This window comes from Mesoplodon mirus (assembly GCF_964341445.2).
Source record: "Mesoplodon mirus genome assembly, chromosome: 6".
In the NCBI taxonomy this organism is placed as follows: domain Eukaryota; kingdom Metazoa; phylum Chordata; class Mammalia; order Artiodactyla; family Ziphiidae; genus Mesoplodon; species Mesoplodon mirus.
This window is the reverse complement of record NC_138982.1, coordinates 121,156,689-121,161,392: the sequence shown is the minus strand read 5'-3', so window position 1 is coordinate 121,161,392 and position 4,704 is coordinate 121,156,689. Positions and strand designations below refer to the sequence as shown.

Below are 4,704 nucleotides of genomic sequence, written 5' to 3'. Positions count from 1 at the left end.
AGCTTCTAATAACCATGGACATAACTGGTTCCTTAGAAATCAAACACGAAATATATGCGTTTTAAAGTTGTGAAACCTCATTTTCCTCTGACATCGTGCGGCCTGCTTTTGATAAAATTTTAATGGTTCATTTAAGAAACTCTTCACTTCTGGAAATTCAGGCAGCTGCTCAGCCTGTGGTTCAGAATTCTGCTGCTTCATCATTTCAGATTTCTTGACTCGCCTGCAGATGCATCTAGACCGATGTCATTTTATATTTAGCAAAGTTAGAATAGTTCACAGAGACTCTTGTGTCCTTTCTGAATGCTACAAATATCTCAGCTAGGTCATGCCACTACTCTTCTCCCTCAGTCAAGTCAATTAAAATGTATGTATTTAATGAATGGCTTGTTACAGAGAAAAATGTCTTGATGTTTCTTGGCAGTATGGCAACATCACCATTCATTTATTCATTTACTTAGTTTAATCCAATAGAAATAGATGCTAGGTTCTTCCTTGATTTGGAAAGTAAGTGATTGTATTAATTTACTATGACTGCCGTAACAAAGTACCACAGACTAAGTGGCTTAAATAGCAGACATTTATTTCTCATGGTTCTGGAGGTTGGAAGTCCAAGATCAAGGTGTCTTGGATCAAGGTGACTGTTTGCTTTCCTCTCAGGCCGTCTCCCTGGCTGCCCTTTTGCTGCCTCTAATTATGGTCTTATCTCTGTGTGAACCTCCTTGGTGTCTGTGTGTGTCCAAATTTCCTCTTCTCATAAAGACATTAGTCAGATTGGATTAGGGCCCTCCTTAATGGCCTCATTTTAACTTAAGCATTCCTTTAAATACCGTATTTCCAAATATAGTCACATTCTGAGACACGGGGGGTTAGGACTTCAATATACAATTTTGGGGGGCACAATTCAGCCCATGTTATGATTAAATATTTTTCCTTGGGTATTATAAAAAAGACAATAGATTTAAGTTTTCTCCATAGCTTCACAGCTTCTTCATTTTTGTTTGTATTTTTTTTTCATTTAAGATAGGAAATACTTTATTCAAACCCATCAGAGAAATGGATAGCTTGAGTCTGTAACAAAGTGTCAGTTTATTTATTTATTTATTTATTTTGCGGTACGGGGGCCTCTCACTGTTGTAGCCTCCCCCGTTGCGGAGCACAGGCTCTGGACATGCAGGCTCAGCCGCCATGGCTCACGGGCCCAGCCGCTCCACGGCACATGGGATCTTCCCGGACTGAGGCACGAACCTGTGTCCCCTGCATCAGCAGGCGGACTCTCAACCACTGCGCCACCAGGGAAGCCCCAAAGTTTCAGTTTTTAAAGCATCGGTCAGTAATTGTATATGAGTACATACAAATTAATTGATCAGACCCCAACTTTTCAATGTTTAAAACAGAATAAATTTCCCTGTAAAAGCAGCACCTTTGTGATGTTTTCACTTTAGTATTTTTCTCCTTCTTCTTCTCCCTCTCCTTCAACAGAATCCACATCAACCTCCACATAATCCTTCTCAAGGGCAGCCATGTCCTCACAGGCCTCAGAAAACTTTCCTTCCTCTATGCCCTCATCCACATACCAGGGAAAGTCACAGTTGTCATACATCAGGTCAAACTGTGGTCCAGGTGAGCCCAAGCCTCAACGATGGCTGTGGTGTTGCTCAGCATGCATGCAGTCCACTGTACTTTGGCCAGGTCTCCACCAGGTATCACAGTAGGAGGCTGGTAATTAATGTCAACTTTGAAGCCAGTGGGGTACTAGTCCACAAACTGGATGGTGCGCTTGGTCTTGATGGTGGCAGTGGTAGCATTGACATCTTTGGGAACCATATTGCCACGGTACAACAGGCAGCAAACCAAGTATTTACCATGGTGAAGGTTGCATTTCACAGCCTGGTTGCCTGGCTCAAAGCAAGCATTAGAGATCTCTGCTACCAGCAGAGGTGATAGGGGCATATGTAGCCAGAGGGAAGTGGATGTGGGGATAGGGCACCAGATTGGTCTGCAATTCTGTCAGATCAACATTCAGGGCTCCATCAAACTTCAGGGAAGCAGTGATGGAAGACACAACTTGACCTATCAACCTATTCAGGTTAGTATATGTTGGGTGCTCAATATCAAGGTTTCTAAGACAGATGTCATAGATGTCCTCATTGTCTACCATGAAGGCACAATTAGAGTACGCCAGGGTGGTGTGGGTGGTGAGGTTGGAGTTGTAGGGCTCAACTACAGCTATGGAAACCTGGAGGGCTGGGTAAATAAAGAACTCCAGCTTGGACTTCTTGCCATAATCAACAGAGGGGCCTTCCATCAGCAGGGAGGTGAACCTAGAACCAGTTCCCCCACCAAAGCTGTGGAAAACCAAGAAGCCCTGAAGACCTGTGCATTGGTCAGCCAGTTTCCAAATTCGGTCCAAGACGAGGTCAGTGACCTCCTTGCCAATGGTGTAGTGATGTTGGGCATGGTAATTGGCAGCATCTTTCTTGTCTCTGATGAGCTGCTCAGCATGGAGGAGCTGGGGGTAGGTGCCAGTGAGAACTTCATCAATGACCGTGGGTTCCAGGTCTACAAACACGGCTCTGAGCACATGCTTGCCAGCAGTTTTCTCACTGAAGGTGTTGAAAGAGTCATCTCCTCCCCCAATGGTCTTGTCACTTGGCATCAGGCCATTGGGCTGGATGCCACGTTCCAGGCAGTAGAGCTCCCAGCCGGCATTGCCGATCTGGACACCACCCTGGCCAGCATCAATGGAAATGCACGAGCATATAGTTGCTGTTTTGTGGCTGCCGAGCGGATGGCAGAGAGGAGGAGGCAAGGTTGTCGCTTCTTCCAGAGCAACTCTTAGGTGGTCGATGTAAGAGAACCTGCCTTATTTGTATTCTTGATGGGACTCAGAACCACTCTTCCCCTTTTGCATGGGAAAAAGGGAGGTAAATCTTCTCTTCTGGAAAATGTCATAGGTAATGCAATATTTCTCAATCTTTTTACTGTCCCAATACATAGACACATAGGAGGGATGTCACATAGCCACAACAAATGAGTGGCTTACTAAGAGCTTGAGTTGTGGAATCCCTATTTAAAAGCTGTGTGACTTTGTCCAAAGTCTTAAACTTCTTAAGGATACTGTCTAAGCTACTTTAACAGATATCTCTATAATACCATGACTTAAGAAGAGAGAAGTTTATTTTTCTCTCCTGTATCAGCTCACAGTGAAGTATCACAGAGTGGGATGGGCAGATCAGTCTATCCTTAAAAGACAGCTTCTATCTCTGGGTCCATAATGGCTGTTCCACCTCTTGCCATCGTATCTGCATCTCAGCCATCAGGAACAGGGAAAGGAGAAAGAAAACCACACCTGTATTTCTTTTAATGTCAAGGCTTGGCATATAAGTTCTCTTATAGCCTGTTGCTAACAAGTCATATAGACATATTTAGTTGCAAAGATGGTGGAGAAATGTAACCTATAACTAAGTGGCCATGGGTGCAGCTAAAACATGGGGTTTTATTAATAAAGGAATAGAAGAATAATGAATATTGTTTTGTGTCTTGGGTTCCTGCAAAAGCAGAGCCTAAGCAAGGACTTGGATGTAGCTAGTTCAAGTGCACTTACCTAAGACGATGATATTGATCCCAGGAAACAGAGTGAGAGAGTGGGCAGAGTAGGACAAGGAAAAAAGCCAATAAAGGGTATGCTACCCAGATGGAAATCACTGTGGAAAACTGAGGCCCATTTACTCTGGGGATCATCTGTAGAACCACACAGAATGTGCCTCAGGATTGTTTCAGTGAAGGTTGAGGAGGCTAGGGCATTTATCCACTGACTTCCATCCCCCATCATTTATTAACTCCCCTGCACTTAAGTCTATAGCCCTGCTCAGACTGTGTAAGTTTCCATGGTGTTGAAGGATACACCAAAGGACTCCACAGCACCCCCTGGAGCTGGAGCACTGCAATATTCATGCAACTGTTCACACTACTGGCACTAATGTCAAATGGGCCAAAGCAATTTGGCCCAGGGCATCTTAGGTGTCTGCTCCTGGGTAGAACTAAATCTCTTGGCCTTTGTCCTAAATATGTCAGTGACAGGTGACTGTAAAAGGGGAGAGAAACAAGGCTCTCTCAGGTTACTCAAGGAGGAAAATACCTGATTTGGTCTCTTAGAGATAAGGAAATGACAGCAAAAAGACCTAGATGGCTGGGGAGGAGATTTTGTGCTGGGAAATTGTGGGAGCTAAGGTGCTGGTATGAGTTATTTGGTGCCAGTCCTGGAGGACCTTGAGTACCATCCTGGGAAGTTTAAACTAGATATAGTACAGAAGTGTATAGGTTCTGGATTTCTAAAAATAAATACTTCTGTAACGGATAACGTGGTTGGGAGAGCCTAGAGGTAGAAGACCAGTTTTGAGATGATTATAGTGATCTAAGCATGAGATGATGAAAGCTGAGACTAAGGTGAGGCTAGTATGGAGAGCCAGGAAGAAAGGTGTCAAAAAGGTAGAGAAGGATATGAGAGGAAAGGAAAGCAGGGGTCAAAGAAGGCAAAAGTAAGAAAGTGGAATGACAAAGGAGAAAAAAGGAATGGAGATTGGTGTGAGGGACAATGACTACATTGTTTCCATGAAGGTTGCTTTAAAATGTGAAGAATTAAAATGTAGAAAATTCAAGTAATATGAAATTTTCTAACCAGAAAATATCCCTGGATACTCA

The 4,704-nt window shown here is 43.7% G+C and overlaps 1 pseudogene across 1 annotated transcript; it reads right to left on the bottom strand.

Annotated features, from left to right (window-relative positions):
• Positions 1–1,378: 1,378 nt before the first annotated feature.
• LOC309806629 (tubulin alpha-1A chain-like) lies at positions 1,379–2,713 on the bottom strand (annotated as a pseudogene). Its single transcript has one exon. The product of its transcript is annotated as a tubulin alpha-1A chain-like (transcript).
• Positions 2,714–4,704: the final 1,991 nt, after the last annotated feature.